Consider the following 14849-nt stretch of genomic DNA (forward strand, 5'->3'; position numbering starts at 1 on the left):
TACCAATACCACCCCGCATGAATGCCTCTTTGCTTTCCCTAGGAGATTGGTGAATGGTTCATCCATCCCTCCCTGGTTGGCAGCCCCAGAGCCGGTTCTGCTTCGGAAGCACGTCAGGACCCACTGGTTGAAGCGATGCATCTCACACATGCCAAGCCCCAATACGCATTTGTGAGGTACCCGGATGGCCACGAGGACTCTGTGCCAACACGAGACCTAGCGAGGGCTGGAGACCATGAAACTGTTTTGCTGGCCACTGACCATGCCGTGGATCCAATCGTGCTGCACCAAAGCATGACTCTGGAGTCCGAGTCGTCTGCCTCGCCGCCGGACGTCCAGGAATCTACTCCCCGCAAGGCAGCGGACTCTCCCCCGATGGTCCCCTCTCCGGAAGAGTGCCGAATAGACACACCTGCCCCTCAGTGGTCCGGCAGAAGGAAGAGGTCGCCTGTGCGACTAAACCTCTAGTCAGAGGGAGCATCTGCTTTTCTTTCTACCTTTTGTTATTGTTATTGTTGTTCACTATCCCCCCGGTTCTCCGTGTGTTCCCAAAGGGTTCTATTTTAAAAAGAGGGGGTGAATGTGGTGATATGGCTGTATGCACTGGCTGGCCCGCCCTCCTGGTGACATTCTTTCCTTGACTCCTCCCTGTTTTCCCCATGTGACCAAGGCCATAAAAGTTGAGTCCCCTTTCCCTTTCCTCATTTTCCCTAGCCTGGATCCGGTCCAGCAATCTCTTGTATAATAAAGCCTATTGTTCCCCTCAGTCTTTGTCTCCATAATTATTGGGGCAACTGGTAGCACGCAACAATCCCCAATGATTTTGTATACCTCTATCAAATGTCCCCTCATTCTCTGACACTCCAGGGAGTAAAGGCCTAACTTATTCAGCCTTTCCTGATAACTCAGCTCCTCAAGCCCTAGCAATATCCATGTAAATTTTCTCTGCACTCTTTCAGTCTCATTGATATCGATCCTGTAGGTAGGTGACCAAGACTGCACAAAGTTAGCCTCACCAATGTCTCATAAAACTTCAACATAGCTTCCCTGTTCTCAATTAATCCATAAAGGCCAATGTGCCAAAAGCTTTCTTTACAATCCTATCTACGTGTGGCATCACATGGAAATAGGTTTCTGAATTCCCTGATCCCTCTATTCTACCCCACTCCTCATTTCCCTACCATTTACTATTCTGGTTTGTCCATCTAAAGTGCAACACTTCATGCATGTCCACTTTTAATTTCATCTGTCATTTTGCAACCCTTTCTTTCCAGCTGGTCCAGATCCTGCTGCAAGCTTTGAAAGCGTTCGTCACTGCCCACTGCACCTCCAATCTTGGTGTCATCTGCAAATTTGAAGATCCAATTTACCACATTATCATCCAGATTGTTGATACAGATGAAAAATGGCAAAGTATACAGCATTGATCCTTGAGACATGACACTAGTCACAGGCCTCCAGTTAGAGAGGCAATCATCTACTATTTCTCTCTGGCTTCTCCTGCAATCTAGTATTTCATCCTGAACACCACATGATTCAACATTCATGACCAACCTTGCATGTGGGACTTTGTCAGAGGTCTTATTAAAGTCCATGTAGACAACATCCATGGCTTTTCCTTCAACTTTCCTTTAACCTCCTTGAAAAACTCTGTAAATTTGGTTCTACATGACTGACCTACCATGTACAAGGCCATGTTGCCTATACGTCCTCTGTCTATCCAGTCTCTTAGAACATCTTCTAACAAATCACCCTCAGGCTTGCTGTCTTGTAATTTACCAAATTATTGATGGAGCCTTTCTTGAACAACAAAACATTAACTATCCTCAAATCTTTCGGCTCCTTAGTCATGGCTAAGGAATTTTTAAATACCTCTGCTCGGGCCCTCACAATTTCTGTACTAGCCTCCCTCAAGGTCAGAGGCAATAGCTTGTCGGACTCTGGAGATAGATCCAGCCTTATTTGGCAAGCACCTCCTCCTCTGTTACCTGTATTGGGTCCACGACCTCACTGCTCTTTTGCCTCACTTCTATAGACTTAGTGCCCATCTTCTAAGTAAATATTGATGCCAAAAAATCCATTTAATGATCTCTCTGATTTCTTTTGGCTGCATAACATAGATGAGTTCTCTGATCCAACCTCCACCACCCACAGGGGCAGAGAGTTCTGAAGATTCACAACCCATGGAGAGAAGAAACCTCTGTGCTTTTTACTTCCCTTTTCCACTTTTGCACCACACCTATACTTTACATTTATTGCAAGTGGAAGAATTGATGTGCTTGAAATCAGAACATTGTGGGAAAAAGTTTGGCCAATGGAATATTTGGATCATCAGCTGCAGAGGAAGGGGGATGATGAGGTAAGGAGGAAAGATTTAGGGCTTGGGATATTAAAATAGGAAGCGGGTTCAATGCAATTATAAATGACCAGTTGGTGTGAAAGTGGGCCATGATCTGTCCTTCTCTTCTTTCTCATCCTTTTCATCTTCCTTCTCTTCTGTTCCATTTTTTTTCCTATTCCACATCCTCCTTTGCTTAGTGCTGAACATGAGTTATTTAAGTAGCCCAGGGAAAAGTTGAAGAGTCTGCCATACCTACAGTTGAATACCAAATCAAACAGATGAGTCAAGCATATAATGCTAGCTGCACCAATGAGGGCAAACTTGCAGTCCTGGTATTAAAGCAGCACAACAAAGAGATGGACTATCATCACTCACCTATAGTGTATCTACCCTGCCAAACCAGCAAGTGTGACCATCGGCATGAGACACGCCATGAATATCTGCCTGCAGAACACATTTGTATCTAACGTATATACGTGTGCAACAGTTGATACTGGGTAAAAGACAACTCCCTCCACCCCCCCCCCCCCACTTTCTTTATTTTTTGGTCTGGCCACTCACTCACCTGAGTTCCCAACACCCTGACTGCCATCTAACACCCAGGTATCAGCCGGCTGCCTGCCCTCCCTCGCTCCCGATGTCTCAATCACGGACTCTCACCAAGTCTCTGGCTGCCTGCTCATCTAAGCTCCTGATGCCCCAACTCCCCATCCAAGCTCCCAAATCCCCGGCCTCCCACTCGTCCAAGCCTCTGAGGACATAACACAGACTTACCACCTGATCCCGGCCTCCCACCCATCTGAGATCCTGACTTACCACCCAGTCCTGGCGGCTGCCCACCATCGAAACTTCCAACACTCCAAACGATGCAGGTACTTACCAAGGTGAAAAGTAGTGTGCCCCCTAAATTTTAACTTAAATATTGGACAACAAAATTCAATTATTACATCCGTATATAGAGTAATTTGCTCATGCAATGCCAAGAAATGATGAGAGCCCAATTTCCACTGCTATCCTGCGTAATCCCTACCACTCTTCAGATTTATAACCATGTACTCACTGGCACCTGCTTCCACAGCAATGTTGCCTTCCTCTCCATTTGCCCCTTCCATCTCTTCACACCCTTCCCTCTCCATTCATAGAGCCATCTCCCATTCCTTATACACCTATTACCTCCTGCCTGTGGGACTGTGCTGCCCTCCCTCCCCCTCCCCATTTTTTTTAAGCAGCTGTCTAGATATTGCTCATACCTTGAAGGGCTCAAGCCTGAAACTTTGGAAAAAACTTTATCTTTGCCAAACAAAGTACTCAGTTTGACCTGCTGAGTTTCTCCAGCATTGTGTTTTTACTGGAGCCCAATTTAACGGTCAGTTAGTTGAACTAAATGTGGGGATTATTTCCCCACCTCCAGAATGATTAATTAAAGGAAATTGATCAATAGCAACCAGAGATGAGACTTTGTTTCTGCAGCAAGTCTTACAATTGCAAAGTGCTGTGTGCAAGTTTGACAAAAGTAGTTTCAATAGTGGCTTGCAAAGGGAAATTGGGAAAATGCTTGAATAATGTAGGTTGTAGGGTTACGATTGAAGGACTGGGACTAATTGGATCACTCTCTTAAACATTAACGGTTTATATGATAGGTTGTATAGTCTCCATCTGTAATTTTATATTTTTCATCGTAATACGACTACTGTAATGGTTCACAATTCTTTGAGCCAAATTCCAACTGCACCTCAGACAGGAATACTGATCAAACTCATATATTATCACAGCTATTCTTTGGCCAATTTCAAACCCGCATGCAGAACTCTCCCCTGAGCCCATCTCGCATAACAGCCAAAAAAGTTTTTATCTCTATCTGGCTCTATAAAGAAAATAATGTGAGCCTGACTTCTGAAAAATCAATTGATATGTTCATTAAATCAAATGAGGTGGGAATTTGCTGTAAGCACTTTAAGTGTTTGGGAGTGGTATATTTTCAGTAAGTGTTGATCATTACAGCTTCTTGATGTGTATATTTTTCTCTTTGAAATTATTTACAATGACTAGATCTAAGCTGCAGGCACAATTTCCTGCGAAAGATCGCAGTTCCCTAGCTAAATTATACTTTTTAATTGCACTAAAAGATTAATAATCATTTCAGTGAGGGACCATTACTGAAATCTAGACTTGCTTCACACCTCAGAGGCAGATGAGTGACCACCAAGAAAGGCAGGGGGAGTAAGTGGAGAGTGTAGGGTTGTCCTGTGGCCATTCTCCTCAGTAACAGGTATAGCACTTTGGCTACTGTTAGGGAGGAAGAAGTTTCAGAGTACAGCTGCAGTAACACTGTGACTGGCTCCAAGACACAAAGGTCAGGGTGATAATGATAGGAGACTCAATAGGGGATTGGACCTCCTATCAGGAGATTCTGCAGCTGTTGGGGAATGGCCAGGAAGTCCTGTGGCTGTGGAAATGATGCTAGAATTGTGTTTCCTCCCTCATGCCAGGGTCAAAGATGTCACTAAGTGGCTGGTGGACTTTCTCCAGGGGGAGGGTGAACAGCCAGATGTTATTGTACACATTGGTACAAATGACATAGATAAAGGGATAAGATATAGACAGCTAGGAAAGAGCTCAAGAAGCATGACCTCAAAGGTAGTGAGTGATCCCTGGATTACTCCCTGTGCTCAGAAATAGGAAGATGGAGCAGATGAATTTGTGGCTGAGGAGCTGGTGGAGGGGAAAAAGATTCAGGTTTTTGGATCATTGGGATTCTTCTGGGGAGAGGCAACCTGTTCAAGAGGGACAAGTTGCACTTGAACCAGAGAGGGCCTAACATCCTAAGGGGCTGAACCACAAGTGCCTCATTATGGATAGTCAACATGGTTTTGTAACTGGGAAGTCATATCTCACAAATCCAAATAATTTTTTTGAAGATGTGTCCAAGAAGGTTGATGAGGTCAGAGCTATGTATGTGTGTGTGTATTTGTGTGTGTGTATGTGTGTGTGTACTCGAGATGGCAGAGGCCGACAGCATCAAAACCATGCTGCTGAAGATCCAACTGCGCTGGGTAGGTCATGTCTCCAGAATGGAGGACCATCGCCTTCCCAAGATCGTGTTATATGGCGAGCTCTCCACTGGCGACCGTGACAGAGGTGCACCAAAGAAGAGGTATAAGGACTGCCTAAAGAAATCTCTTGGTGCCTGCCACATTGGCCACCGCCAGTGGGCTGATATCGCCGCAAACTGTGCATCTTGGTGCCTCACAGTTCGGCGGGCAGAAACCTCCTTTGAAGAACACCGCAGAGCCCACCTCACTGGCAAAAGACAAAGGAGGAAAAACCCAACACCCAACCCCAACTAACCAATTTTCCCTTGTAACCGCTGCAATCGTGTCTGCCTGTCCTGCATCGGACTTGTCAGCCACGAACGAGCCTGCAGCTGACGTGGACATTACCCCTCCATAAATCTTCGTCCGTGAAGCCAAGCCAAAGAAAAAAAATGTGTGTGTGTGTGTATGTGTATCTGTGTGTGTATATGTGTGTGTGTATGTGTGTTTATATGTGTGTATATGTGTGTGTGTATGTGTGTTTATATGTGTGTATATGTGTGTGTGTATTTGTGTGTGTATATGTGTGTGTATTTGTGTGTGTGTATTTGTATGTGTGTGTGCATTTGTGTATGTATATGTGTGTATATGTATGTGTGTATATATATGTGTGTGTATGTGTATGTGTGTGTATCTGTGTGTTTATCTGTGTGTGTGCATCTGTGTGTGTATCTGTGTGTTTATATGTGTGCATCTGTGTGTGTATATGTGTGTGTATCTGTGTGTGTGTGTATTTGTGTGTGTATGTGTGCGTGTGTGTGTGCACGTGTGTGTGTGCATGTGTGTATGCGCGCGCATGTGCATGTGTGCGTGTGTAGGTATATCTGTGTGTGCGTGCGTCTGTATCTGTGTGTGTGTGTCTGTGTCTGTGTGCGTGTGTCTGGGAGCATGTGTCTGTGTGCTTGTGTCTGTGTGTGTGTGTGTGTGTGTGTGTGTGTGTGTGTATCCGTGTGCGTGCGTGTGTGGTGTGTGCACGTGCGGGCGTACGGATTTCAGCAATGCTGGGGCTGTTTGTGTTCTCTATCAATGATTTAGATTAAAATGTGTATGACATGATTTGCAAGTTTTTGGATGACTTTAAAGTGTCTGGTTTTGTAGATAGTGAAGATTGCAGAAGAATCTTGATCTTGATTGAATTTAATACACAGAAACATGAGCTATTGCATTTGGTGAGGTCCAGGCTGGGTGGATGTCACTGTGAATGGTGGGGATCTGGGGAGTGTTAAGGAGCAGAGGGATCTAGTATAGGTACATAGGACCTTGAAAGTGGTGCAACAGGTAGAAAGAGTGATCAAAAAAGGTTCCAGCATACCATTTTGTTAACAACTTATATGTTATTAGCTTTCTTTGAAAGTTTGACTAACTGTTCTTGACTATTACCTGAACACATTAATGCTCAAAATGCAGAATATTCATACATACAGTCTATCCCCATGATGCCTGATCCATCCTTTAGGGAAGTTCAAGTTTATTTGTCTTCCGGCTGTACCAGTCCTATATCCATCTTTACCTGATCTATTCTCATTGACAGAAACAGGCCCTTTGGCCCATCAAGAACATACTGACCTTCAAGTACTAATTTACATTAGTCCTATCGATTCACCACACACTTCCATTGACACCTTCTGCAGGAAGTACCACTCGCCTACACAAGAAATTTGCTGTGGTCAATTAATCCACTGACACATGTAACTTTCAGGTGTGGAAGGAAACTGGAGCACCCAGAGGATTCCCACATGGCCTCAGGGAAAGCATGCAAATTCCACACCGATAGCACGAGAGCTCTGGATTGAACCTGGGTTGCGTGAGCTCCAAGGCAATAGATCTATTACCTATACCATTTGGCTGCCCCATCCAAGTTGTATGCATTGGATCTGCAACAACCTTCTGAAACTGAATCAATGCCTTCTAAAATGACCTCGCAGTAGAAGATTGATACGAGATGGCCTCATCTGAAGAAAAGCTGCTGTTTGACAAAGTAATTCCACAAATGCTTTAAAAAATATATCTCCTATTCTTAATTATGGCCTTTCAGCGGATAAACATCTCCCAGAACAACAAAGTACGATCTCTGTGATGGAAATGAGGGAGATGGTGGAAATAATTCTCACTGAATGTGAGCAGAACATTTGTGAGCAGAAGTGCTAAATCCAACCAAAAGCTCTGACAATGTTTTTTTCCCCCCCCAAGGAGAATATGCAGAGGACCCAGAACATCACATTAGAGCAAGGATCAAAGATGTGCCCATAAGCTGTTGGCCATTTTACATTGAGAGTTTGCACTGTGATTCAATGAATTGCTGTGCCTCGAGGATAAGTCTACACTTATAAAACTGAAATGATTGCAATGTCCAAACCACACTAGAAGTCAAGCATCTGATTTATAATGGAGTATATAATGACCTATGTTCCACAATTCAAACAATACCAAGGTAGTGGTAGTGATCCACTGCCTGCTTCAATTCACTTCTCAGATAAAAGTTGAATTGGGTAACCCATGGACACTTCCTAATCTTCAATCTTTTCTTTTTTCAGAATTAAATACTTCTTCAGCTCAATCAACTTTATTTTTCACAATGGTAGTGGAAAAAATTAATGAAATGCCCTGTCTGATGCTGCGAGGTGTCATAGTGATAAATAATATAGTTCGGTTATCGACTATACTGCCTTGCAGGATAATATAGATTGGTTATCGCCTGTAATGGCTGGCAATGTTGCACAGGATCATGGGGGGGGGGGGGGTGGGAAACAGTAATGGAATAAAAAACTGAGCATATTTGAACTCAACCTAAGAGTGTTAACTTTATTTGACCTCAGGATTCGACATCGGTGAAGAGGATGAATGGAGGTTCTTGATATTTAACTACACAGGAGAAAATATGACATTTGCAGGAATTGAAGCCACAGGAATGAAAGGTTTGTCTCCATTTGACCCGACTGGAGTCGCAAGCAGAGTTAGTGCTTGCTGGGTGGCTTGGTACGAGGAGTTCGATTATATAGGCCGACAACTTGGGACTCTTTGTTGTCGGGGCGATGCCGGCAGAGCTCACACGGAGGAGTGCTCTACTCTTGTATATTGCTGGGGCTGCAGTGTGGGAGATTTTCAAGACACTGGCCAACACAGGGAAGACAAAGCTGATTATAACAGGGCTGTTGATGCCTTGAAAACGCATTTTGTTGTGGAATCAAATGCCACATTCCTATGCCATGTCTTTCGATGGATCAAACAGAGGGACATGGAGAGCATTGCTCAATTGGTCACACAACTCAGGAAGGCAACCAAAGGTTGCAATTCTGGAGCGGATTTGGAAAACCAGATTCGAGATCAGGTGGTACAAAGTTGTACATCCAACCACTTGAGACACAAGTGGTTGGAGAAAGCTGACTAGTGAAGGTATCAATCCAACTGAAGGTAAAATCAAGCAGTTGTAGAGATTTGAGAGCCAAGGAGTGCAACAGAAGTGAGGAGCTTTCTGGGTCTAATTAACTTTTGTACAAGGTTCATACTAAATCTAGCAACTATTGCAGAACCACTGAGGAGGCCAACAAGGACAAATGTTCACTTTGTTTTTGGACCCGACCAAAGGAAGGCATTTCAGAAATTGTAAAGAAGCCTGATGAGACCACATCCATTGGAATATTTTGATCCAAAGGGTCATACACGCGCCATAGCTGATGCTAGCCTAGTGAGACTAGGAGCAGTTCTAGTTCAGAAGCAAGGGGAACAATGGAGGGTGATTGCATTGGCAAGCAAGTCACTTACTAATGTTGAAATATGTTATTCACAAACTGAGAAGGAGGCCCTGGGACTCATATGGGCCTGCAAATATTTCCAGGCTTATCTATGTGGCATAAAGTTCCAGCTCTTAAATGATCACAGACCAATGGAAACCATTTATTCTCTGAGATTGAAGCCATGTGCTAGAATTGAAAGATGGATCCTGAGACCACAACAATATCACTACAGGATGATTTATCTAGCAGGGAAAAACAATATTGCCAATTCACTATCAAGGTTGCTGAAAGACAATAGGGTAAAGCATTCAACGCTTGAGATGGAGGCTGAATCGTTCGTAAGATTTGTTGCGGTGAATGCTACACCACGGGCAGTACAAACCAGGGAGATCAAGGAGGAATCGTGCATGGACCCAGAACTGTTGGACATTAGGGATTGGACCAACAGCAAAGACTGGATCAGCTGTAAAAATAAATCCTATATGGCCATCAGAGATGAAATGTGCACAATTGGAAGATGTGTACTCAGGGGAAACCAATTGGTCATTCCACAGAAATTGAGAGGAAGTACGGTAGCACTGGCTCACGAGGGACATTTTGGAGTTGTTGGGACTAAACAAAATTTACGTACAAACGTTTGATGGTCTGGAATGGAAAAAGATGTGGAAAATATGTGAGATCATGTCATGGGTGTCAGGTGACAAGCAGACCTAATCCACTTGAACCGATATGAAGCACACTGCTACCAGCAGGACCATGGGAGGATATTGCAGTAGACATCTTCGGCCCATTTCCAGATGGAGAGTCGATTATGATGGTTGTCGACTATTACAGCAGATATTATGAGAATGTCATAATGAAATCAACAACAGCAGAAAAGACCATTGGTGCACTGATGGAGATCTTCACCAGATGTGGCTTACCAGCGACTTTGCATTCAGACAATGGACCTCAATTCATAGCAGAGACATTCCAAGAATTCATGAGAACCATTGGTGTACTCCACCACAAGGTTACACCAAAGTGGCCACAGGCCAGTGGAGAAGTTGAACATCAGAATCAGTCACTGGAGAAAAGAATGAGAATCGCTCAAGCAGAAGGCAAGGACTGGAAAGAAGCTCTTTTGGCCTACGTAGCAGCATACAGAACAACACCACATAGTACCACAGGAGAAAAGTGCAGCAAGATTTCGGAAGAAAGATCAGAACCAAATTACCACTGGTTGGTGACAAAGTGAATGACCAGGAAGTGGAAGGCCACGACGCTGAAAGAAAAAGGGCAGCAAAAGGAGGTTAGGAAAAAAGGTGGAGGCATTAGGTATAAATAAAGAGGTAGTGAAATGGATTCAGCAATGGTTGGATGAGAGGTGTCAGAGAGTAGTGGTAGAAAATTGTTTGTCCAATTGGAGGCTGGTGACGAGTGGAGTTCCTCAGGGATCGGTCCTCAGTCCACTATTGTTTGTTATATATATTAACTATCTGTAAGTAGGGGTGGAGAATTGGATAAGCAAGTTTGCGGATGATACAAAGATTGGTGGTGTTGCGGACAATGAGGAAGATTACCGTAGATTAAAAGGTGATTTAGGAAGGCTGGAGGTGTGGGTTGAGAAATGGCTGATGGAATTTAATACAGATAAGTGTGAGGTGTTACATTTTGGAAAGGCAAATCTAAATAGGTCATATGCATTAAATGGTAGGCTATTGAGATGTGCAGAGCAACAAAGGGATTTAGGAGTGATGGTAAATAGTACCCTCAAGGCTGATACTCAGGTAGATGGTGTGGTGAAGAAGGCATTTGGAACGTTGGCCTTCATAAATCGGAGTATCGATTCAAGAGTAGGGAGGTTATGATGAAATGGTACAAGGCATTGGTGAGGCCAAATTTGGAGTACTGTGTACAGGTTTGGTCACCAAATTATAGGAAAGATATAAACAAAATAGAGAGAGTGCAGAGAAGGTTCACGAGAATGTTGACAGGATGTCAAGGTTTGAGTTACAGGGAAAGGTTGTGCAGACTAGGGCTTTTTTCTCTGGAGCATAGAAGATTGAGAGGGGACTTGATAGAGGTGTTTAAGATTTTAAAAGGGACAGACAGAGTAAATATGGATAGGCTTTTTCAATTAAGAGTGGGGGAGATTCAAACTAGAGGGCATGGTTTATAAGGGGAACATGAGGGGAAATTTCTTTACGCAAAGGGTGGTAGGGATGTGGAATGAGCTTCCGGCAGACGTGGTTGAGGCGGGATCATTGGTTACATTTAAGGAAAGACTGGATAGTTACATGGAGAGGAGAGGACTGGAGGGGTATGGACCGAGTGCTGGTCAGTGGGACTAGGAGGGTGGGGATTTGTTACGGCATCGACTAGTAGGGCCGAACTGGCCTGTTCTGTGCTGTAAGTGGTTATATGGATGATCCTTTTATTTGATAAGGGGGGATGTCGTCGTTATAAATAATATAGTTCAGTTATCGACTCTAATTCCTTGCAGGATGATATAGATTGGTTATTGACTGTAATGGCTGGCATGCTGCACAGGACCAATGAGGAGAAGAAGCACAGTAATGGTGGAATAAAAACTGAGTGTATTGGAACTCAACCTAAGAGTGCTGACTTTATTTGACCTCAGGATTCGACATTATGGTAAGAGGAAAGCTAGAGACAAAATTGGTCCCTTAGAAAATCAGAGTGGAAAACTGTGTGTGGAACCTAGAGAAATGGGGGAGATATTGAACAGTTTCTTTTCTTCGGTATTCACTAAGGAGAAGGATATTGGGAGATGTGGAATAAAAAAAGCAAATTGGGTAAATATGGGGAATATAGAGATTACAAAAGGTGTAGTTTTAAGGCTTTTGAAGAATATAAAGGTGGATAAGTCTCCGGGACCAGACGGGATCTTCCCCAGGACATTGAGAGAAGTGAAGGAGGAAATAGCAGAGGCTCTGGCGGTAATTTTTCAAATGTCATTAGATATGGGGATAGTGCCGGAGGATTGGCGCATTGCGCATGTGGTTCCGTTATTTAAAAAGGGTCAAGGAGGAAGCCTGGCAACTATCGGCCTGTAAGTTTGACGTGTGTGGTAGGTAAATTAATGGAGAAAATTCTTAGAGATAGTACTTATAAACATCTGGATAGACAGGGTCTGATCAGGAGCACTCAACATGGATTTGTGGGAGGAAGGTCATGTTTGACCAATCTGATTGAATTTTTTGAAGAGGTGACTAGGAATGTGGATGAGGGTAGCGCAGTGGATGTTGTCTATATGGACTTCAGTAAGGCCTTCGATAAGGTACCACATGGATGGTTAGTTAGGAAGGTGCAGTCTTTAGGTATAAATTTTGAGATAGTCAAATGGATTGAACATTGGCTGAAAGGGAGAGGCCAGAGAGTGGTAGTGGATAATTGTCTGTCAGGTTGGAGGCCGGTGACCAGTGGTGTGCCTCAAGGATCTGTATTGGGCCCATTGTTGTTCGTTATATACATTAATGATCTAGATGATGGGGTGGTGAATTGGATTAGTAAATATGCAGACGATACTAAGATAGGTGGAATAGTGGATAATGAAGAAGGTTTTCAAGGATTGCAGAGGGATTTGGGCTGCTTAGAAAAGTGGGCTGAAAAATGGCAGATGGAATTTAATGCTGATAAGTGTGAGGTGCTTCATTTTGGTAAGAAGAATCAGAATAGGACATATGTGGTAAATGGGAGAGCATTGAGGAATACAGAAGAGCAGAAAGATTTAGGAGTGACGGTACATCGTTCCCTGAAGGTAGAAACTCACGTGAATAGGGTGGTGAAGAAGGCTTTTAGTATGCTGGCCTTTATCAATCATTGCATGGAATATAGGAGTTGGGAGGTGATGATCAGATTGTATAAGACGTTGGTGCGGCCTCATTTGGAGTTCTGTGTGCAGTTCTGGTCGCCTAATTATAGGAAGGATATAAACAGAGTGGAGAGAGTGCAGAGAAGGTTTACCAGTATGTTGCCTGGGGAGAGATTGGACAGATTGGGTCTTTATTCTTTGGAGCGTAGAAGGTTGAGAGGGGATTTGATAGAAGTATTTAAGATTATGAAAGGGATAGACAGAATGGATGTGGATAGACTATTTCCGTTAAGAGGAGGAAAGTTTAAAACAAGAGGACATGAGTTAAGAATTAAGGGGCAGAGGTTTAGAGGTAACATGAGGGGGAACTTCTTTACTCAGAGAGTGGTAGCTGTATGGAATGATCTTCCGGGAGAAATAGTGGCGGCGGAGTCAATTGTATTATTTAAGAAAAGGTTGGACAGGTATATGGATGAGAAGAAGATGGAGGGTTATGGGCATTGTGCAGGGAGGTGGGATTAGAAAGGGGTGTTTGGTTCGGTGCGGACTAGAAGGGCCTAATGGCCTGTTTCCGTGCTGTAATTGTTATGTTATGTTATGTTATTAGGGCATCTCACTGAACTAAGAGTGTAGCTGATTGGAGCTTGATCTTTTTGACTGGGTAAGTAAGCTCAGTACTTTTACACAAATGAAAATAAATATGCAATCCAACAGTGTCCTGGAAGAGGATACACACATTGGAGCAATTTTTTTTTTTCAACTGTCTTACTGCGGACGTTTCCAGTTATTTATTGTGATAGTAAAAAGTAAAATTGGGCCTGATTTAAATCTGCTTGTCACTTTCTAGTTAAGAACATTAGAAATAGGGGCAGGAGTCGGCCATGCGGCCCGTCGAGCCTACTCCGCCATTCAGTGTGATCATGGCTGATCTGATTAACCTGCCCTTTCTCCATATCCCTCAATTCCTTTTTATATAACAAATCTATCTAACTGAACCTTAAATATGTTTAATGAAGTAGCCTGAACCACTTCCCTGGGTAGAGAATTCCACAGATTCACTACTCTCTGGGGAAAAACAGTTTTTCCTTATCTCTGTCTTAAATCTACTCCCCTGAATCTTGAGGGGGTGTGTCCCCTAGTTCTGGTCTCACTTACCAGTGAAAACAATTTTCCTGTCTCTATCTTGCATAATTTTATATGTTTCTATAGGATCTCCTCTCATTCTTCTGAGTTTAACTCCAGGTGATTTAGTCTTTCCTCATAGGCCATCCCCCCTCATCTCCAGGATCAACCTGGTGATTCTCCTCTAGACTGCCTCCAAGGCCATCGTTCCTCAAGTATGGAGGTCAGAACTGCACTCCAGATCCAGTTGCAGCCTCATCAGTACCTTGTACAGTTGCAGCATGACCTATTTGCTTTTGAATTCAAGGCCAACATTCCATTCGCCTTCTTAATAACCTGCTGTTCCTGCAACTCAACTTTTTTGAGATTCATGCACAAGCACTCCCAAGTTCTGCTTCACTGCAGCATGTTAAGTTTGTTTGTAAAGAAGCTGTCCTTCTGTACTACCTGATCTGTATTTGACCTTGGTTAGATGAAGCTTGGGAATCATCAATTTTGTGCGCAACATTGGATGATTTTGTATCTTTGCTATCTTTCATTTTAAGATGTTACCACTATGCAACAAAATAGGGCCAGAAATAACAGTTCACAGTTCATTAGATTAGTTAGGCAGTTCAAATTTGTCCAATCAGCCAAGGCAAGGACATGAAAACCAATGCAAGGAGATCACAATGAGGTAAAGCAGCCTCCAACTTTCACCAGGAATAAACAAGTGTTGCAAGCTCACTTGTCAGCGCAGATCA

Source organism: Narcine bancroftii, chromosome 2 (assembly GCF_036971445.1).
Source record: "Narcine bancroftii isolate sNarBan1 chromosome 2, sNarBan1.hap1, whole genome shotgun sequence".
NCBI lineage: Eukaryota > Metazoa > Chordata > Chondrichthyes > Torpediniformes > Narcinidae > Narcine > Narcine bancroftii.